The sequence below is a fragment of the Tupaia chinensis genome, unplaced genomic scaffold, assembly GCF_000334495.1.
Source record: "Tupaia chinensis unplaced genomic scaffold, TupChi_1.0 Scaffold000048_1, whole genome shotgun sequence".
NCBI classification, from domain to species: domain Eukaryota; kingdom Metazoa; phylum Chordata; class Mammalia; order Scandentia; family Tupaiidae; genus Tupaia; species Tupaia belangeri.
The window spans coordinates 9550837-9574052 of NW_006159506.1; the positions used below are offsets into that span (position 1 = coordinate 9550837).

Consider the following 23216-nt stretch of genomic DNA (forward strand, 5'->3'; position numbering starts at 1 on the left):
TGGTTAAATTAAAATAAGTAAATGAATAAATTAAAAAAAATAAAAATAAATAATTATTTTTAAAAAATATATAAATTAAATCATTCTTTGCTAAAATATTTTTTTTAAAAAAACATGAAGACCTCACCAATAATTGCCAAATAAGAAAACCATCCCTCCAAAGAGGACGAGTTTATCTGACACACCTCTTTCTTTTAACCCAGAAATTGAAAGTAAGTTGATTATATCCTGAATAAGTTTATTTCAGAGAATACCTTCCCTGTGTTTGATAAGCCTATAGACATCAAAATACAACTTAAATGAAACACATTTACCCTGGGGCCACTCCGTGAAATTGTGTTTTACGGGCCTGCTTTAGTAGTTAAGGGATGGCTTTTTAATAATGCAGCACTTAAGCTAACTGGATTTTGAAAGCCCTATTAAAGTTGACTTTTTTTTTTTTTTAATTGAGGGTAGTGGTGGTTAAATGAGGATCTAAAGTGATCAAAATGATGGTACAAAGAAAATCTGATGGGACCCATTGAGATGCCCTCTTGTTTCTGGTGCTGTTGAAATCTGAGCTAAGAGGACTGTTTGGAGGGAACTATTTTTCCCCACGAGAGCTCTAATTCAACTAGTGACTTGTGAATTAAGGCATTCAATTCTTTGTTTAGTTCTAGCATCCCACAGTCAAATTTTAAACTATCATTTGAGAAGTATTCCGAAGACACAAAGTGATTATAAGAAAGTCCCCAAGCATGTAGCTTTCACTATTTTTCACATACATTTATCTAAGTTTTACCTCACGTGTTCCCATTTTACTAATATAAAAATATGGGTATAATTTAGCTTTTTATTGGTGGCCCTGGGTTTTTATCCAGCTAAGTACACTGGATTAGGAGCAAATGGGAAGAGAATGGTCATTCACTCCCACCCCAATTGCTTCCAGGAGCAACTCTCTGGGGGCTGTTAGCACTTTACAAACATTGTCCAAGTTGAGCTAATCATCTGTCCCCGTCCCTCTCTCTCTTCTCACTGCATAATTCATTTCCTTTTTTTTTTTTCCAGGTACAATTTACATTTATTTGTTTATGACCGTGACTAAAGATACCTCAAACACAGCAGAAGGTAAAGAGCCTGCTTGTCAGGTGAAGTCATTTCTTGCCAATAGCTACAGGTAGTCCGTGAAGGAGAACTTCGACACCATCTTCAAGCTGAGATCCCTGCTCTGGGCAAACAGGTAGTGGGTGGACCTGGTCCTTCTGGCCTGGATGGGTGCCTCCCAGGAACTACTCCTTGTTCTTGTACTTGTGCTTGATGTGTCTCCACAGCTTCCCATGGCTGATGTGCTCATAGACAGCATCCACCCCTTGATCAAAGGCACGCTGGAAGAACAAGGCTCTCACCACGATGGTGAGGGCGAAGGTGGGCATCCTAGGGAGTAGAACCTTGTACTGAGCATCAAGGCCGCCATGTTTCTCCCCTCCAAACTCTGGCCACTGCCACTGTGTAATCCATTTGCTTCTAAATCCCAGGCTCAAAAACTGGCCAGTGGGAGACTTTCCATGTACAACTGGTCTTCAAAAATGTCATGGAAATGTATATCGTGAGAAGGCGATGCGTGGATTTCCAAATGTTTTTGCACCAAAATAAACTCACACCTTAATTCCATTTTTCCAAGAAGTGTTAGTCTCCCCCTATAGAAAGAGCATTCGTTATTGAATGGCTGCCCTATTTCTTTGATGCTGACTTTTGTAGACTGTCTTTAGACATGAATTCCAGGCAAGAAACAAATAGAAATTGTATCACATCACCCTAAGTTTTACCCGTGTCCACAAAACCAACCACTTCATCAAGATTCTCTGCATTTATGTTTTCCCCTCCAGTCCTAGGGATGGCTTCTTGCAGGCACAAGTGTGGGTCTTTATTATTTTGTTCCTCTGGCCCTTTCAGCCCCTCCACTGAGCTTCTCTGGGGTTCTCTGAGAACAGCTAACACTTCTCCTTCACAAACTCCTCCAGTCGTGACTGTGCATAATGCGTTGTTTAAAATCTGTGTCCTTGACTGACTATAGGCCTCAGCAGGGCAGGAGTGATATCCGTCTTATTTACCTCTGTGTCCTCAGTCTGGGCACACACCATACCTGGCCCATAATCAATGCCTAAATAATATTTGCTGAGTCAGTAAATGAATGGATGAAGGGATGAATGACAGGAGGCCCCAGAGGTGACTGACTCACCTAGACAGGATCTGACCAGTCACTCTGCTACTGCTCTCATGGCCGACTGCTGCTTCAGGGCTGTATTCTGGGAGTTAGGCCCAGCATCTGTGAAGGCTCCAGAATGATGTGCTTCTTCATTGTTATCACATTCCCCCTTCCTTCCCAGGGCTCAAGAGCGCTCTAGGAGAAGCCAGTCATGATGAATTAAATACAATTTCTCACTATCCCAATACCACACCATGCAAATGAACTCCCCTATGTGCCAAGCTCAGATTTCCATCCCCAGACAAACCACGGGGTATGCTTAAGCCCCTTCCCCATAGAATAGCTCCAAAGCAAGCTTCTCAGTTGAGCAGCATCAGACTCACCTGGAGGGCTTGTTGAAGTATGAATTCCTAGGCTTTCCCCCAGAGTGTCTGGTTCAGTGGGTCTGGAGTGAGGCCTGTATATTTGCATTTCGAGCACAGTTCCAGGTGGGGCAAAGTTGACAGTGCTGGTCCAGAGATTCCCAGTTTGGAAACATCTGCTCAAACTTGACCCCAAGGGCCCTGGGTTGAAGTCCAAGGTCTGTCTCCACCGAGTTCACTCGACTCCACTTACAAAGCACTTTCCCTGTGTTAGACCCATGTGAATGCCTCCACCGCTATTCTGCATTTTCTGGCGATCAGCTAAAGCAGCTCTGGAAGCTGAAGTGGCCCTTTCAGGCCCTGCAGGGTCTGATTCATCAGCCTGAATGAGCTCTTTATTGTGGACGCTTGGGATTCCAGGGCTGGGGAGGCACTGAGAGCCAAGCATGAATGTAGCGCATGCCCTCTGCCATCTCGTGCTGCTAAGGACCTCGCCGCTGAGGAGCCAGTGCTGGCAGCATTTGGTACCCTGCCAGGCAGCCTCATTTCCAGAGAAATCCCTTCCCTGGAAAAAGCAAACTTCCCCAGGAGCTGGGACATTAGCTTTCCCTGAGATGAGGTCTGAGACTGTGGCTGGAACCCCGTGGGAGCAGCAAAGAAGCCCTCGGTAATACAGGGGACCGAGGAGGTGTGGTCACCTGGATGCTCACAGAAACTTTTTTTTTCTCTTTTGTCCGGAGCCCACAAGACCATGTCGCACCACACCCTAAATGATACAGGTTGGGCTAGCTGACCGAATCTGGTAGAAGCAGCCTTTCTCTGCAGAGGAGGCCAAGGTGAGGCTGCTGGAGCGAGGGATTCCTTTGGGAAGAAATGGTGTGTGTCGCAGTCCCCCCAATCCCCTCACTACTGCACAGGGAAACGTGGGCTGCTCCCACCCTCACCTCAGGCTGTCAGGGGATCAGAGGCCACTGGGCTGGCTTAAGGCACATCCACTGGGGTGAGGGTGCAGTGAGCAGAGAACCCATCTGCACACTGTGTCACCAGCCCGAAGGCCGAGAGTGGAGGAGAGTCTTCCCCCTCCAGAGGAAATGGGATGTCAGTGGATCCTCAGAGGCTGCCTGCAGGGTGAGGCAACTCCCAAAGTGTGAATCTTCAGGTCAGACAGTGGAAAAGGCTTTGGAAACTGCAGCAGGAAGAGGAGGCACTGCCTGCTTCCTTGAGAACTAGAGCAGAGCCTATGTGGATGACTGAAAAACAATCCCTCTCCCACTAAGACCTAAGAGAACGACTTTGAGCATCTGCCAAAGCCAGAGGACATCAAAGCAGGGCACACAGTCTGGCATGGAAGGCTTTGGTGCCTCCTCGCACAGGCTGGAGCCCAGAGTGGTTACAGGTGCTGCCTCGGGAGGACTAGGTGAGTCGGGGAGAAGACCCCCATTTTCCTCCCCACACGGGCTGGGGGAGAAGGGGATCTATTTCAAATTAAATCTGAAGTAATATGCATTAGACTGGACACTGCATTTATTGAAAAAAACCTTATAGCTAGAGAGCCAGTAAAGTCTTGAGACATGGTTAGAATTTACCCACATCCCAGGAAAGACGTACCCAGACAGCGATTTCTGGAACTCACTATCTTGGGACAGTGGCAGGTGGAGTCTACCTCCTTCTTTCTACCAGACATACGTATCAGTTTATTATATAATGGGTTTTGCCTTTATCTAGGGACAGACTTTTTCTCCTTTTGATCATTAAAACGCATGTCATGCATTTTACCACATGTCAGGAACTGTGCTAATCATCTAAAGGTACGTTTTCTAACTTATTTCTCAGGTGATCCTATGAGGTAACATCATCTATTGTCCAGATGACAACTCTGAGACTCAGAGTCATTTAGTAACTTGCAGAGGCAGGAACGGTGCAAGTTAGACTCCAGGCATTGAGATGTTGTTGCGTAAGGTTTGCTCTGTTTTTGTTTTGCTCTCAAGCTTCAAGGGCAGCTCCAAATAAATAAATAAATAAATAGTCTATTTCTTTCATGAGTGAGAGAGCAGATGCCTAGATTTGATATCGAGAACCTTCAACAGTCTCAATGCTGAGATCCAAGCCCCAGCCTTCTGTACACTTCAAGATGGAGCCTTCCCCTGGAGGTCAGCCCAGGGACAGCCTTGTAGAGCATTGCTTTTTTTTCTGTTGCACAACCATCTGGGTCCTAGAGCCTGAGTTTTCACTCCTCTGCAACAGTGTCTGCCAGCTAGGGATCATTTGGCAATATCCAGAGGCAGGCTGGGCTGTCAGCCCTTGGTGGGAAGATGCTACTGGCATCCAGTGGGTAGAGATCAAGGGTGCTACTGTGCCACCTGCAAAGCACAGGACAGTCTCCTAGAAAAAAAGAAAGGTCTGACCCCCAATGTCAGTCCTGCTGAGGTTGAGAAGCCTTGCTCTGTTGCCTTCCCCTTTTATTTATTTTTCAGATGGAAGTAGTTTGGGTTTTCTGATGACAAAAGTAATGTATCATTCTAAAAACCCAGTCAATACAGAAAAGTAGACATTAGAAAATGAACATGACCTATAATCTCACTCTCCTGAGACAACCACAGTGAGTGTATTGGTTTATATGTGTTCAGATTTTTCCCTCACTGGACATGCACGGATTTTTCTCTCATGCTGTCATTCTTTGCTTTTCCCTTTTCAAAAGTGGAATCAGGGTGTAGATGTTGAGTTTTAAGCCCGCATTTTTACTTCACTCTACGTTGTATTTATTAATACTTAGTGTAGACTCCTTTCCCTGCCAGTAAATGCAGATCAGCAGTAATGGATCCTCAGAGAGGCCGTTCTGGCCCATTTCAAGAGTGGATTGGAGGGGACCAGCAGTTAGCATAATGGCTATGTCACTGAACTCCCATGTAGTCGACCACGGTTCAAGTCCCAGACCTGGTGGCTTAAAACTCACGCCGGTGCATGTGCATGCGTGCCCAAGATCCTGAGAGGAGGATGGATGAGAAGGGATTGCGGTGTGGCTATCCCCCCTGGGGTGTGATTTATTGCTCTCTGTTTCTCTGTCTTTCTGGCGAGCACACACGCCCTATAGCAAAAAACTCCAGAAAAATAAATAAATAAAAATAAATAAATAAAAAAGAGTGGATTGGAAATTTGAAGAGACTTTCTTGGCTGGAGGGTTCCCCGCACGAAGTGGATGAGGGTCTAGGATGCCAGGCGTTCTATATTCTACAAATCAGTCTCTCCCTTGGGAATTACCCCCACATAATTCTGAAAGATCACACCAGACATTTGTGTTGTTGAAAAGCCTGTTTAGAATAGTCTGAACCAAGACCAGCACTTCATTTTAACTTAGACACAACTCATTTTTGCATGTTTTTAATAGATGCCATTTTCTAGACGTATTGAGGGATATTAAGGAGGATTGTACCTGGCTTTGTTCTTCCCGGGAAATCCCATCTTCAGTAGCAATGCAGCCCCTGAAATCTTCACTCCCCGTGCATGCCTGGCTGGGCTGTTCATGGTGTTCATGGTGATCCCACACGGGGGCCACCTTCGGACATTTGCGTGTCTCCAGCTTACTCACGCCTGTGTGTTGACATGTAGACACATATCAACATCGACTCCTCTTGTATTTCTCCTTTATTTTTCAGTCAAGGCAATACATTGAGTTTTTTTTAACCCTGTGTATCTGAGTTATTGGGTCGTTATATTGGTTTTTTAAAATCCATTGTGTAGATGACATTTTCTGTGAATTTAATTTCAGGATAGGAAAGGAGGCATCACAAACATTTATCATAAAAAGGAGACACTGGTATGACTGAGCTGAGAAGCGTGGATTCACATTACACGTAATGTAGCCTCTTTCTCATGCACGCTTGCATCATGGTTTATTTAACAAGTCTACCATCAGTGGGTACGAAGGGATTTGGGTTTACATAAGCAATACTCTGATAGACACACGGATTATAAATAGATCTCTAGGCACTCACTGAATGATTTCCTCAGGAGAAAAACTTCTTAGGAGTGGAATTGCTATATCAAATGGTATGCACATTTTCCATTCCAGTAAGGTTTTTTGCAAGTCATCCCACCTAGAGTGTGTGAGACACATGTGTGTCACATTCAGTGAGGAGGAAGATGATGTCAAGCCTCAGACACTGCAGGCGCTGGTTCCCTTGGGGGGTGGGGGGGAGAGAGTGGAGACCCCCTCTAGTGAGAGATAGTAGAAAGGAGAAGGAAGAGATCCCCCGTTAGATAGTGCTGCCATACAACATGGGGGGTCCTCTCTAGGGATAGAAAGCACTTATTTTTCTTTTTAAATTTGCCAACTTCATGGGACCAGCAGTTAGCATAATGGCTATGTCGCTGAACTTCCATGTGTCGATCGCAGTTCAAGTCCTGGACCCGGTGGTTAAGAGAACGACTTTGAGCATCTGCCAAAGCCAGAGGACATCAAAGCAGGGCACACAGTCTGGCATGGAAGGCTTTGGTGCCTCCTCGCACAGGCTGGAGCCCAGAGTGGTTACAGGTGCTGCCTCGGGAGGACTAGGTGAGTCGGGGAGAAGACCCCCATTTTCCTCCCCACACGGGCTGGGGGAGAAGGGGATCTATTTCAAATTAAATCTGAAGTAATATGCATTAGACTGGACACTGCATTTATTGAAAAAAACCTTATAGCTAGAGAGCCAGTAAAGTCTTGAGACATGGTTAGAATTTACCCACATCCCAGGAAAGACGTACCCAGACAGCGATTTCTGGAACTCACTATCTTGGGACAGTGGCAGGTGGAGTCTACCTCCTTCTTTCTACCAGACATACGTATCAGTTTATTATATAATGGGTTTTGCCTTTATCTAGGGACAGACTTTTTCTCCTTTTGATCATTAAAACGCATGTCATGCATTTTACCACATGTCAGGAACTGTGCTAATCATCTAAAGGTACGTTTTCTAACTTATTTCTCAGGTGATCCTATGAGGTAACATCATCTATTGTCCAGATGACAACTCTGAGACTCAGAGTCATTTAGTAACTTGCAGAGGCAGGAACGGTGCAAGTTAGACTCCAGGCATTGAGATGTTGTTGCGTAAGGTTTGCTCTGTTTTTGTTTTGCTCTCAAGCTTCAAGGGCAGCTCCAAATAAATAAATAAATAAATAGTCTATTTCTTTCATGAGTGAGAGAGCAGATGCCTAGATTTGATATCGAGAACCTTCAACAGTCTCAATGCTGAGATCCAAGCCCCAGCCTTCTGTACACTTCAAGATGGAGCCTTCCCCTGGAGGTCAGCCCAGGGACAGCCTTGTAGAGCATTGCTTTTTTTTCTGTTGCACAACCATCTGGGTCCTAGAGCCTGAGTTTTCACTCCTCTGCAACAGTGTCTGCCAGCTAGGGATCATTTGGCAATATCCAGAGGCAGGCTGGGCTGTCAGCCCTTGGTGGGAAGATGCTACTGGCATCCAGTGGGTAGAGATCAAGGGTGCTACTGTGCCACCTGCAAAGCACAGGACAGTCTCCTAGAAAAAAAGAAAGGTCTGACCCCCAATGTCAGTCCTGCTGAGGTTGAGAAGCCTTGCTCTGTTGCCTTCCCCTTTTATTTATTTTTCAGATGGAAGTAGTTTGGGTTTTCTGATGACAAAAGTAATGTATCATTCTAAAAACCCAGTCAATACAGAAAAGTAGACATTAGAAAATGAACATGACCTATAATCTCACTCTCCTGAGACAACCACAGTGAGTGTATTGGTTTATATGTGTTCAGATTTTTCCCTCACTGGACATGCACGGATTTTTCTCTCATGCTGTCATTCTTTGCTTTTCCCTTTTCAAAAGTGGAATCAGGGTGTAGATGTTGAGTTTTAAGCCCGCATTTTTACTTCACTCTACGTTGTATTTATTAATACTTAGTGTAGACTCCTTTCCCTGCCAGTAAATGCAGATCAGCAGTAATGGATCCTCAGAGAGGCCGTTCTGGCCCATTTCAAGAGTGGATTGGAGGGGACCAGCAGTTAGCATAATGGCTATGTCACTGAACTCCCATGTAGTCGACCACGGTTCAAGTCCCAGACCTGGTGGCTTAAAACTCACGCCGGTGCATGTGCATGCGTGCCCAAGATCCTGAGAGGAGGATGGATGAGAAGGGATTGCGGTGTGGCTATCCCCCCTGGGGTGTGATTTATTGCTCTCTGTTTCTCTGTCTTTCTGGCGAGCACACACGCCCTATAGCAAAAAACTCCAGAAAAATAAATAAATAAAAATAAATAAATAAAAAAGAGTGGATTGGAAATTTGAAGAGACTTTCTTGGCTGGAGGGTTCCCCGCACGAAGTGGATGAGGGTCTAGGATGCCAGGCGTTCTATATTCTACAAATCAGTCTCTCCCTTGGGAATTACCCCCACATAATTCTGAAAGATCACACCAGACATTTGTGTTGTTGAAAAGCCTGTTTAGAATAGTCTGAACCAAGACCAGCACTTCATTTTAACTTAGACACAACTCATTTTTGCATGTTTTTAATAGATGCCATTTTCTAGACGTATTGAGGGATATTAAGGAGGATTGTACCTGGCTTTGTTCTTCCCGGGAAATCCCATCTTCAGTAGCAATGCAGCCCCTGAAATCTTCACTCCCCGTGCATGCCTGGCTGGGCTGTTCATGGTGTTCATGGTGATCCCACACGGGGGCCACCTTCGGACATTTGCGTGTCTCCAGCTTACTCACGCCTGTGTGTTGACATGTAGACACATATCAACATCGACTCCTCTTGTATTTCTCCTTTATTTTTCAGTCAAGGCAATACATTGAGTTTTTTTTAACCCTGTGTATCTGAGTTATTGGGTCGTTATATTGGTTTTTTAAAATCCATTGTGTAGATGACATTTTCTGTGAATTTAATTTCAGGATAGGAAAGGAGGCATCACAAACATTTATCATAAAAAGGAGACACTGGTATGACTGAGCTGAGAAGCGTGGATTCACATTACACGTAATGTAGCCTCTTTCTCATGCACGCTTGCATCATGGTTTATTTAACAAGTCTACCATCAGTGGGTACGAAGGGATTTGGGTTTACATAAGCAATACTCTGATAGACACACGGATTATAAATAGATCTCTAGGCACTCACTGAATGATTTCCTCAGGAGAAAAACTTCTTAGGAGTGGAATTGCTATATCAAATGGTATGCACATTTTCCATTCCAGTAAGGTTTTTTGCAAGTCATCCCACCTAGAGTGTGTGAGACACATGTGTGTCACATTCAGTGAGGAGGAAGATGATGTCAAGCCTCAGACACTGCAGGCGCTGGTTCCCTTGGGGGGTGGGGGGGAGAGAGTGGAGACCCCCTCTAGTGAGAGATAGTAGAAAGGAGAAGGAAGAGATCCCCCGTTAGATAGTGCTGCCATACAACATGGGGGGTCCTCTCTAGGGATAGAAAGCACTTATTTTTCTTTTTAAATTTGCCAACTTCATGGGACCAGCAGTTAGCATAATGGCTATGTCGCTGAACTTCCATGTGTCGATCGCAGTTCAAGTCCTGGACCCGGTGGTTTAAACTCAAACAGGGTGCATGTGTATGCGTGCCCAAGATACCAAGGAGAATGGACGAGAAGGGATTGTGGTGTGGCCATCCCCTCTGGGGGATGATTTCTCACTTTCTATCTCTCTATCTCTCTCTGTCTTTCTGGTGAGCACATGCGCCCTATAGCAAAAACCTCTCCCTTCCCCCCCAAAATTTGCCAACTTCTGGAAGAAGAGAGAGAGAGAGAAAGTATCCTCCCATATTGAATGGTCACATCCAGTCCCTTTTCCCTTTCTCTCTTTTCAGGGTTTTGGCCACCCATTCACACACACCCAATGTGTTTCTCAAGTTGTCAGGTCCAGGACTCGAACCGTGCAGTAGGCCCTGTGGGATCCATCCACCTTCACCACCACTGGCTGGCCCCAGCAAGCATCCTTTCATAAATTCCTTTTCCGTATAAAGAGGAATGAGTGAATTCTATGATTTGCAACGACTATTCCTGGCTGATACAGAAAAGCAACTCCGTTTCATGTGATTTGGGTTCCTCTTCGATGTTTTTCACCAGGATTTTGTTGAACTGGGTCACTCCAAAACTGGTATGGTATTTCGGAATGTTATCTTATTTAGAAATAGGGTCATTGCAGATATAACTCATTGATAGGAAATCTTACTGGACTATGCTAAGCCCATAATTTAACAGGACTAGTCTTTATTAAGAGACTAGCCTAAATTAAATTATGGGTTTAGCCGACTCCAGCCGCAGTGATACAGCCACAAGAGTGTCCCCGGGTGATACTTGAGCCATATAGGAAGACCCTTGATTCAGTTCCTAGACTGACTTGAACACACCAGGCTAGAAGGTGGAGAGGGTAAGAACATGGCAAGACCATGTCAGAGGGTCCTAACTCTCTCTCTCATGAAATAAATAAATTTTTTTAAAAGTCCACAAAGTTCAAGGTGTTGATTTTTTAAGTTTATTAATTAATTAATTAATTAATTTCATTAGAAAGAGAGAGACAGAGTCAGAGCACACCCAGCAGGGTCCCAATCCACTCCATCTTTAGCTAGCCTGGATCATGAGCACACACATATGCCTGGTGTGTGGAAGGAGGCCCCGGGGACACAAACTGGGAACCTTCCCTTACAGGTCTAGTTGCATTACCAATATGCCATCTTGTGGCCTATAAATCAATAAACTTAAAAAAATAAAATGAATTACTCTAGAGAGCCAAACAGTAGTGCAGTGGTAAAATGGGATACCCTGAGAGGCTGAGCCTCAGGGAAAGGTCCGGGTTCGTGTCCAGAGACCTTCCTGAGTTTGCTGTATGCCCCTGATCTGGGGCAGGCTGGGATGAGGGCTGGATCATGGCATTAAGACCCTGTTGAGGATGCTGTCTCTCTTCTCTCTCTCTCTCTCTTTCTCTTGCTCATGGAAGAAACACATGATCTTTTTTAAAAGTAAAATGAAAATTCAAAGGTGAAATTTGGACACAGATATGCATACGGGGAGAACATCATAGAAAGATGAAAGCAGAGATCCAGGCACTGTTTCTACACACTCAACAAACCCCTGAGCAGAAAACATGGAACAGATTCTCTTTCATGGCCCTCAGATGGAATCAACTCTGCCAGCTCCTTGTTTTGTTTTGTTTTGTTTTGTTTTTTTGTTTGTCTTTCTTTTTTTTGGAGAGGTTTTTTGCCATAGGGCACATGCGCTCACCAGAAAGACAGAGAGAGACAGAGAGGCAGAAAGCGAGAAATCACCCCCCAGGGGAGATGGCCATGCTGCAATCCCTTCTCCTCCATTCTCCTCTCGGGATCTTGGGCACGCATGCACACGCGCCCGGCGTCAGTTTAAGCCACTGGGTCCAGAACTTGAACCACGGTCAACTACATGGGAGTCCAACAACATAGCCATTATGCCAACTGCTGGTCACCACCCAGCTCCTTGTTTTTTGGACCTCCAGATTACAGAACTGTGAGATGGTCAATTTCTGTTGTTGCTTTGTTACGGGAGCCCTGAGAAACTAATACAGACTTCCAGTTTTCCATGACTGAATTTTTCATCATCTAATACCAGAGATGCCATCTCTGCTCCAAATCGTTGAATGGTGAAGGCCGAGGTCATCTCAGGAGTCCTCTGGTCCACTTGCAACTCTGACGTACAAAAGATTATTATCCACCTGACTCGTCCAAAATCACACAGCTGCTTGACAGCAGGGCCAGGTCTTTTAAGTCTTGTCTAACATCACTTCTGCTGTGACGAGAACTGAAAGGGCAGAAAACCTCTGTGGGTAGAGTTGGACAGAAAAACATCCTGCAAAGCTCATGGCTATTACGTCATTGTAGCCCGTCAAAAATCATCTGGAAAGTCTGTGAAAATATAGTCTTGGCCTCTCTGCTAAACCCACCTCATCACATTTCTGAGAGTGGGACCTAAGGATCCGAGTATTTTAAAAGTTTAGCTGGTTTGCTCACCAGCAGTTAGCGTAATGGCTATGTTGACCGCAGTTCGTGTCCCGGACTCGGTGGCTTAAACTCATGCCGGATGCGTGTGTATGCGTGCCCAGGATCCCGAGAGGAGAATGGAGGAGAAGGGATTGCGGTGTGGCCATCCCCCCTGGGGGGTGATTTCTCACTTTCTTTCTCTCTGTCTCTCTCTGTCTGTCTGGTGAGTGCATGTGCCCTATATCAAAAACCTCTCCAAAAAAAAAGCTTTGTTGCTTTGGAAACTCTTGCACTCTACCATATTTTTATGGCTACAAGTGAGAGGGGCTGGGCTTGGGCCATGAGGCAGACAGGTTTGGGCGGAGGGCCACCAGCTGCGCAACTTCAGTCACATGGTTGGAATTTGCCAAGTCCCAACTTCCTCATCTACAGAGAAAAAGTAGATGCATACATTGCCTCGTTAGGCTGTAAAGAGCCAGGAAGGAGAAGAGAGAAATCACGGATAACATAGCAGGGTGCCTGGCATGAAGTAAATACGTATTAGAATTCAGCTCTTATTACATTTTTATTCATAAATGAGTAAGCATGACATGTACAACACCTGATCATCCCGGCTACACTACTTCTAGATGTCAAAGGCTGTGCTTTTTGTGTTTTGTGTTTTTTATTTTTTTCTTCATCTGACAAGGTCATACGCTCATGCTTTCTCTCCACCTGGATATCTTACTTCATCTTGCAAAATCCTACTCACTCCTCAAGGTCCTCCTGACACCTTCCTTAATTCTAAAGTCACATCGTCACTCCCGCCCTGTGTCCCGAGCCTGCAGTCTGAGCCTCCTTCACCGTCTGAGCAGCTGCAGTGTTGATAACATCGATCAGTATTGATTTGATAACATCGATCGCTTCAGCCCACTATTGAGCCTTTGTCACACAGAGGAGGTGCCCAAGGAATAGTACTGACTTGGATTCAATATGAATACTCATTCCAATCCAAGCAATGGCCCACTGGCCTTCTATGCTGGCCACGAGTCAAGATTCTGGATGATGCTGATTCATCAACATCATTTTTCTTTTTTGTTTGTTTTCATTGTTTTAATTTTTTTTAGGTTTTTGCCATAGGGTACGTGTGCTTGATGGAGAGAGACAGAAAGAGACAGATAGAGGGGAAGTGAGAAATCACCCCCAGGGTAATGGCCATGCTGCCATCTCTTCTCCACTCTCCTCTCAGGATTTTGGGCATGCATGCACGAACACCTCGGCATGATTTTCAAGTTGCCAGGTCTGGGGCTTGAACACCTTAAACACCAGGCCAGTTGCTGACTTGGCATCACTTTTAATGAAAGAGCAACAGAAGAACAGACAAAGTAGTGGTGTCAGGGTTGACACTCAGCCTCAAATGTACTCATGAGGATTCCAGGTGTCAAAGGCAAAATCACAAACGTTTAGTTTAATGGCTTTAATTTGCATGTCTAAAATGGTAACATTTCATTCCATAAAATAGAATAAATGTTCCAGTGAACTGAGCAGAGGAGGTTGGTTTATAGACAGAGAAAGGCTTAAAGAAAGCAGGAAAAAAAAGAAAAAAAGAAAGAAAGAAAACAAAAAGCAGATGGGAGACCACCAGATAGTTATGTCATTGGAATCCCACATGGCTGGAAGTGGTTCAAGACCCAGACCTGGAGGCTTGAAACTCATGTTGGCATGTGTGTGTGCATACCCAAAACCCTGAGAGGAGAATGGAGGAGAAGGGATAGTGGCATGGCCATCTCCCTCGGCAGGGGGGGGGTGGGGGTGTGTGTGTGTGTGTGTGTGTGTGTGTGATCTCTTGCTTTCTTTCTCTCTGTCTCTCCAGCAAACATATATGCCCTATTAGAAAAACATCTCTCTAAAAATAAAATAAATAAATAAAAAAGCAGATTGGTCCTTTTTCTGTTTTACTTTTTAAAAAAATATCATCGTAGAAGCATGTGCATACGTGTGAGAGGAAGAGAGAGAGAAGTACCCTTCACAGGACTCAGTCAAGCATGACCCTTCATCCAGTCCTCCAGCTCACCAAGGTTGGGCACACGTGCCTGAGTCAGGAGTCTTTTCAGACTGACCAGGCGCGAGACTCAAACCCCAGTTGGCATGTGGCTTCCAGTTCCACAATCTGGCATGGTATCAACCACGCCACAGAGGCTGGGCCCAAAGTTACTCTCCTTTTAAGGTAGAGACTGGGAGGCAGAACAATGGAAAAACAACTGATTGGTTAATACCAGATTTCTTCAGGTTATTTTTTATTGTAAGTATTAATTAAAGAATTTCACCATCATGCCAGTAGAAAATGGCCTGTTTAGGGACCGGCAGGCAGCACAGTGGTTAAGGGCACTGGACACCCACATGGCTGACCACAGTCTGAGTTCCAGACCTGGTGGCTTGCTTTCTCACTTTCCCTCCCTCTCTCACTCTGTCCCTTTCTGGTCAAATTTAAACAAAACAAAACAAAACAAAACAAACAAAAAAAAAGGCCTGCTTAGGAAATTTAGCTATTAACTCTCTCTTCTAATATCTCTGAAGGCTAAATAACAGCTTAGTTTTAATTTGGTGCTATGCCACTTTAGCATGAGTGACTCCATTTTGATTTATATTCTGGTTTTTGGCCTCTCTGCTAAACCCACCTAATCACATTTCTGAGAGTGGGACTGATTCACGAGCTTAGTCCAAAACAATGGACTCTTATCATTTTTATTTAACACGGCTCATGGATTTCTGAAAGATTCTTCTTTCAAGGCTGCAGTGGGCATCTTGTGATCTCCTGAGAACCTATGCCGCAGATTTTGATTCTATTATAGTGGGATCTACTGATTGATTCCCCAAAGGAGAGTGTGGTAGTTAAGGGATAAAAACATTCCTTATGTGAGAAGCCTATATTAATCATGGCTACCGCTTTGCAAGAATGCCGTTTTATAGAATGCTACCCGTGCCTACATTTCTTATCATGGATGTTTCAGGGTATTAGGTCAGGCAAGATGGAAAAGGGGCGCCAGAGGGAGAGAGAAATTGATTAATGGTCGACTGCTGAGTATTTTTCTCTTAAATGTCTTCTCCTTTTTATCTGTTATAACATCCTGACCTGAAAGGAAGTTTCTACCAGTTTCTCTCCTTAATGAAATGTGACTACACAATTGAGGTTGATGGTGTCACTCATGTGGACAATTGTGAACGAAAATAGAGGCAGCTCTTGGAGTTGAAGTCATGGGCCAAAAGGATGACAAAAGTTGATTACAATCTGCTGAAATTCTCCAAGTTTCTATTTACCAAAAAGTTTGACTAAGTTTACCCAGTTTCCTGCGTTTACCAAAGCTGCTAATCATTTAGCAAATGCTTAGCTTCTGGGTGACTTGGAATGTTTCTGTCATTGTGCTATAAACTAGCTGGAGAGGAAAAGATTTTTAATTTCTTTCCAGAGAGCCTCTTCCTCTCGAAACACAGCTAACTAACTGTGCTTCTTCCTGCCCTTCTTTTCATTCTGGGTTAGCTAGCCATTAATAATTGCCTCTTCCTCCTCTGCAGTGTGCACCTTAGCCTAGAATCTCATTTCTTCATTCCTGGATTCTCTCTGCTCTCAGACGATCTCAGCCAGAAATCATCAATTTCTCTCTCATCCGGCTCTGTCTGAATTTCTCAGTCACTCTTTCTTTCACCTTTATCCCTTGACTCTCTTGAACGCTACAATCTATGCATATCAAATTTTTCGTCTCATTTCTTCATTCCTGGATTCTCTCTGCTCTCAGACGATCTCAGCCAGAAATCATCAATTTCTCTCTCATCCGGCTCTGTCTGAATTTCTCAGTCACTCTTTCTTTCACCTTTATCCCTTGACTCTCTTGAACGCTACAATCTATGCATATCAAATTTTTCGAAGTTTCAGGGACCAGCAGTTGGTGTGGTGGTTAAGGCGCTGGACATTCCCACATGGCTGACCAGGGTTCAAGTCCTGAATCTGGTGGCTTACTTTCTCACTTCCTCTCTTTCTCACTATTACCCTCTGTCTCTCTCTGGTCAAACTAAAAAATAAATGAATGAATAAATACAATAAAATAAATAATTATTTTTAAAAAATTTTTTTCGAAGTTTCTAGAAACTGCTGCACACTCACTCTTGTCAGAACCTTTGCACATACCGATTCCTCCCACCACCATCTATAAATAGTCTTAGTCCTGGGACCAGCAGTTGGCATAATGGCTATATCACTGGACTCCCATGTAGTTAATCACAGTTCAAGTCCTGGACCCGGTAGCTTAAACTCACGCCAGGCACATGTGCGTGCGTACCCAAGATCCCAAGAGAAGAATGGAGGAGAAGGGATTGTGACGTGGCCATTCCCCCAGGGGTGATTTCTCGCTTTCTGTCTCTGTCTCTCTCTTTCTGGTGAGTGCATGCACCCTATAGCAAAATCCTCTCCGAAAAAAAAAGTCCTAGTCCTGATTCAGGCGTATAAATGCCAGCCCCCTCACTCCTGGGGTGGCAAAACTGAGGCACATAGTCTATGCTGGATCCTAAAGATTCTCAGCACGATGAAGTTCCCATAGGGGTTGCTCACTCAGCAATATACGCTTTATAGTCTGTCTTCCTTTCTCTGTCATACCGCCTCACTTCCTTTTTTTTTAATAATTATTTCTTTATTTCAATTTGTTGTTATTATTTTTTACTTTGACAAGAGACAGAGAAAGGGAAAGGGAGAAAGCAAGCCTCCAGATCCAGGACTCGAACCGTGATTAGCCACGTAGGAGTCCAGCACCTTAAACACCAAGCCACCTGCCAGCCCCTACTTCTTCACTTCCAGAATGCCAATTCAATCCTTTGCTCCCAAATCCTTCACTCAAGATCCTCTTCGCCAAGACCCGACACTAGGGCAAAATGCTGGTTCAATGACTGAGTGAGTCTCTGTCCTACGTCCTAGTCTCTGCCACTCACCCAACACGCACAGCTGGTGCATGAAAACCAACTGCTGGCAGCCATATATGTTCTAAGACAGAGAGAGAGCAAATACCCAGCAGAAAACTTCACACTATCCTAGCTCTCCTGACATTTGTAGCCGAGACAGTCGCAAAAGGACATTATTTTGCTCAAAAACGCAATGTTGAAAAGTGGCACTGAATGAAATATGTCATTCAATTATAACACGGCAACTGTGAATGAAATTAGCTCTAGCAATAAAGACTGGCTAGACTTAATTGCCATAGAAATGCTATTAATGCGTTTTATCTCCTTAGCACGTGACTGCATTAGACAATCCTTCCATCCGGTTGCAGAGAGTAGGAGCCACTCCGGGTGGGTCTCTCAAGAATAGACCAGATGCAAACGTAGATGATAGGAGAAAAATTCAAGGTTTCTCTTCTTTCTCTCCTCTATGAGCTGTTATGATTTGGAAAGGGGTTTGCAATGGATTATACATGACTCTGGGGTCAGGGAGGGTTCTTACTCTTCTCTTCCGTCACTAAAATCCTTCCCTACAACCCTCCATTTTTTTCCCTTCCAGATAATTAATAGTTGTGTGCTGAGCATAGGGAGAATAATTTACTGGCTTTATAGGGGATAAATACTACAGGCGCTTGAAAAGTATGCAAGGAGCCCTCTAAAGTCAGCAAATCAGTGGTCCAGGATTTGAAATTCTTCTTGGGTGACAACCCAGGTCCACTTCTGAAGGTAAGGACAGAAGGGAGTCATGGGCTAGGAAAAATGGTGTTTGTACCTTCCTCCCATCCACAAAAGAAAACCATCTTCAAGTTGAAGATGAACAGCCCTACACAGGGTAAAGAAATCTTACAAGATTATTGAAGAAAGGAGAACAGTTTTGCCATGCTGAAAGTATGTGCTTATGCACATGGGAGTGGGGAGGAGACATTTTCTTTTTTTCTATTTTTTTTTTTTTTTGGTTTTGCTATAGGGCATGTGTGCTGGCCAAAGAGACAGAGTGAGGAGAAAGCAGGAAAGTGGGAAATCACCCACCTGTAGAATGGCCAACCACAAGCTCTTCTCTGTTCTCCTCTCAGGATTTGGGGCACACATGCTCAGAATGGGCTGCCCCAAAGTCTCACACCCGCCTCCTCACAGCCTAAGTGAATGTGTGGATTTGATAGGGGCAGTACTCCACCAGCAGATGACAGACAATATGGTTAAGAAAGCCAGATCCCAGCAGTCACTGGACTCCCATGCAGTCGACTGCAGTTTGAGTCCCAGACCTGGTGGCTTAAATTCACACCAGGTGCATGTGCATGCGTGCCCAAGATCTCGAGAGGAGAATGGAGGAACAGGGATTGCGGCATGGCTGCTTTCTATCTCTCTCTCTCTCTCTCTGTCTTTCAGCGCCACTGTCTAAAAAAAAAAAAAAAAAAAAAAAAAACTCTCTAAAAAGAAAAAAAAAAAAAGAAAGCCAGATCCCATGGTTGAATATTCAGCAACTAGAAAAAAAACACACCAAGCATGTGAGCATGTGTGCTCCAAATGGCAATAGGATAGGGAAATGGAAGAGAAGGAGGGAGTGCTCTCTCTCTCTCTCTCTCTCTCTCTCTCTCTCTCTCTCTCTCTCTCCTCTCTCTCTCTCCTCTCTCTCTCTCTCTCAAGCACACATGCCCACTGGCAATAAAAAATGGGGATGGACTTCACGTAGCAAACTGTCTTCACTTAGAACGCCTGTTTAGGGCAACTCTGAAGAAGGTTGAAGGTAATTATGGAGGTCACCACCCTGCACACTCGAACGTACAACACACTTTCCCTAACGTGTTCTTCCACGCTCTTGTCCACCTGGCAAAACGGTATGCGTGAGGCAAAACGTGGCTCTTGGACGTGCCACCATCTCTACCCTGAAGGCTTTCCTCACTCTACATTTAAAAATAATAAATAAATAAATAATGTTAATAATAATTTTCTCAATATCTTGCACGCAGTTTCACGACTCAGGGTGCCCCGATATGGTGTAGTCAGGGCTTCCCACGTGTGACTACCCCGTGGACTGTGAACTGCCTTCAGGGACTGCGACTTGTGGCATGTGTGTCCTCAGGGCCCAGTTCTTAGAACCCGCCATTTCTGCAGTCCAACGTCTAGAAGCATCTGATTCAAGTCTGCGAGCACACCAGCCCTCTACTAGTTCGTTGCTAGCTGAAATGCAACCAAAAGAACTGAGAATTCGCGCTGCAGGCTCCTGCCTCAAACTTCTTTGCAGAACGCACCTCTCTGGCCACCAGCCTAACCCACTGACGTAACCCACTTTGGCTGTGCTGCTTCCTCTCTCTGCGGGGGAGGCTGTGCGGTGCGCCCCACCTGCCGCAGGATCGCGGGATCTGGGGGACTGCCGCAGGGGAGCAGGTGGACGGCAGAGCGCGTTTACACGGAGCTGCGTCTTGCCAGATTGGAAAGGGAGCCGCTTTATGGGAACGCTCTGGCGCAGCACCTGCGCGGTGGAGAAGGCGCGGAAGGACCGGTGTGGACAGGCTCCGCAGTGCTCAGCTGGGTGCTAGCGAGCTGCGGCGTAGACAGGGCTGGGAGAGCGCAGGGCTGCGGGGAGCGCTGGAGGGAGTACAACAGCTACCCAGTAACCCATCCCCTCGGATTTCTGGGGAGGAGTCGTCACCACCAGAAAGGCCTTTGGTGGGTGGATGAAACAAGTTTCTATTTTTGGTGGAAACCCAAGGGAGTGACTGTACGGAAATGCCGGGGCCTCGTGGGCAGGAGAGGGTGTGTTGGGACACCCTCAATGTTTTGGGGTGTTTGCATCCTCACGTGCCTGACCAAGTGAGAAGAGAAGGAAGGCAGTAGGAGTCCGGGTTTGCTCTGTGTCCTGGTGTTTTACGGAGCCATGTGAGTCCACAGGAAGAAAGCGGGTTGCCCAGTCTTTCCTGGAATTCCAGGCGGGCCAAATCGCCACGAGACAGTGAGAAGTATTGGCAACTAAATACACCTTTTACCAGAAGAGGAGTCTTGCTGCCTTTGCCATTTTGAAACCTTGAAGGAACTGTTTTCTGTGCCACGGGCTCTACGTGGATTATTTCAGTTAATCCCACCCCACCTGCCGAAGTAGGTTCCATTTTCAACCATGGTGACCTGACGTTTGTCCCCAGAGCAGGAGCCAGCTGTTGGTGGCCACCACACTCCTTTTCCTCCAAGCCCCCATGTGGTCACCTGGGAGGAAGGACCAGGTTGGGGTGATAAGGGAAGAGTGAAAAGCCAGGGAGAAAGAGAAAAGATCGCTTTTCCCCTCTAAGTGCTTCAATCCAGCATGACTAGGAATTTAAGACACTGTGGCTTGCCAGATTTTTCAGACATAATGCAAAAACTCCAGAACCAGTCAGAGCTACCTGCTGCGTGTACCGTGGAAGAGGCTGTTCTCCTTGTCTTCTTGGAAACAGTATTGCTCTAGGCCCAAGGGACAGGAGTTTGGGATGCATCCCTAGTTGGTCTCTCACCTGAATTTGGCAATGGAGCAAGGAAGACTGCTCACGGCCTCCCAGAAATGAGGCTGGGGGCAGTGGGGACAGGGCAGAAGAGATTAATGGAGAAAATGTGGCAGAGCCGATGGGTGCACCTGTCAGACTGGCTCTGGGCACATGAGACACCCTCTGAGGACTCACAGAAATAAGCTGGGGACAATGCAAAGACATTGTCCAGCAGCCAAACTAGGAGAAGGAGAGGCCCCTCTGGTAACTATAATTTGCCATTAAAAGTAAGTGTAAGTGTTGGGACCAGCAGATGGCGTAATGGGCTGGACTCCCACATCGTTGACTGCGGTTCGAGTCCTGGACCCAGCGATTTAAAACTCATGCCAGATACCTGTGCATGCATGCCCCAAATCCCAAGAGGAGAATGAAGGGATTGCAGTGTAGCCATCTCTCCTGGGGCGTGATTTCTCACTTCCTGTCTTTATATCTCTGTCTCTCTAGCGAGCGCTCACATCCTAAAGCAAAAACCTCTTTTAAAAAAAAAAAAAAATTAAGTGTGGGACCAGCAGTTAGGGTAATGGCTATGTCGCTGGACTCCCACGTAGTCCGGTTCGCGTCTTGGACCCGGTGGCTTAAAACTCACGCTGGGCACATGTGCTTGCATACCCAAGATCCCAGGAGGAGAATGGAGTAGAAGGGATTGCGGCGTGGCCATCCCCCCTGGGGGGTGATTTCTCGCTTTCTGTCTCTATGTCTCTCTCTGTCTTTCTGGTGAGCGCACGCGCCCTATAGCAAAAACCTCTCCAAAAAAAGAAAAAGAAAAAAAGTAAGTGTAAGTGTGACTTATACTACAGACACATTCACACCTATGAGGTCACTTGGTCACCCAAATCGCACCACTATTTTTAAAAATGAGCATATAGGGGCCAGCAGGTAGCATGGTGGTTAAGGGCATGGGACTCCCACACATGGCCAACCGTGGTTTGAGTCCTGGACCTGGTGGCTTGCTTTCTCACTTTCTCTCTCTCTCACTTTCTCTCTCTCTCTCTCTCTGTCTCTTTCTGGTCAAATTTAAATAAATAATAAATAAAGTTTAACAAAATAATTCTTTAAGAAATGAGAATATAGATGCAGAAATTAAGCGCGCTTTTTAAATGGCACGCCAATACAGGAAAAAGCAGAGCGGCTGGGTTCAGAATTGGCTCCTCCTAACCACCTGGGAGAACACAGCAGTCTGGAAACCCAGAACCTTTTCATCTGATCACACCCTTCTCTTCTTCTGTGGCAAGTGGGCGAATTGTCTGAATGTTTGATTTTTGTCCCGGCTTTTCCATCTTTTAGTAACATCTATATAGCTTCTACCCCTAACAACTTTACTAAGCAGAAATGATTAGGGTTTTGTCTGATACAGAGAAGTAATTCATTTACAAAACATTCCATTGTTTTAAAGAAGTTGGGGGCAACAGGAGTGCCCTACATTATAGAGAAACTTAGTAATTGGCACTTACGTGAGTTGAGAATGAGTCGAGGGTTGTGGCTTGTTTTTTTTTTTTTTTCTTACATTAACTCACTATACATCATTACAGTATACAAAATGAATTTTCCATCCAAAATACATCGTCTATTGGCGCAATCAATCTGAAGATGGAGAGAGATAGAAAGCGAGAAATCAACCCCCCCAGGGGGGGATGGCCATGCAACAATCCCTCCTTCTCCATCCTCCTCTCGGGATCTTGGGCACGCACGCACATGTGCCCAGCGTGAGTTTAAGCCACCGGGTCCAAGACTCGAACCGTGGTCGACTACATGGGAATCCAGCGACATAGCCATTACGCCAACTGCTGGTCCCAACTTCTTTTTTTGTAATTAAAGTTTTTCCTATAGGGCTTGCGCGCTTGCCAGAAAGATGGAGAGAGACAGAGAGACAGAAAGCGAGAAATCACCCCCGAGGGGGGATGGCCACGCCGCAGTCCCTTCTCCTCCATTCTCCTCTCGGGCTCTTGGGCGCGCACGCACACGCGCCCGGCGTGAGTTTTAAGCCACCGGGTCCGGTACGCAAACCACAGTCGACTACATGGGAGTCCAGCGACATAGCCATTACGCTAACTGCTGGTTCCCGATTTTCTAATGAACTTAATTTGCCTAAATATTTGCAATAGCAAGCACAGCTGATATATACATACACATGAATCTATGTTCATTCTACTCACTGAGGTTTATGCCTAAAGTCAGACGTGGCTTGTTTTATTTTCTTAAGGTTATTACACTGAAAACATTAATGTT

At 45.4% G+C, this 23216-nt stretch overlaps 1 long non-coding RNA gene across 1 annotated transcript; it reads right to left on the reverse strand.

Annotated features, from left to right (window-relative positions):
* Nucleotides 1-232: 232 nt before the first annotated feature.
* Nucleotides 233-2879, reverse strand: LOC102501046 (uncharacterized). Its single transcript, XR_003550745.1, has 3 exons — nucleotides 2569-2879; nucleotides 2219-2380; nucleotides 233-1676 (listed from the first exon to the last, which is right to left on the reverse strand). It is a non-coding gene; the product is annotated as an uncharacterized LOC102501046 (long non-coding RNA).
* Nucleotides 2880-23216: the final 20337 nt, after the last annotated feature.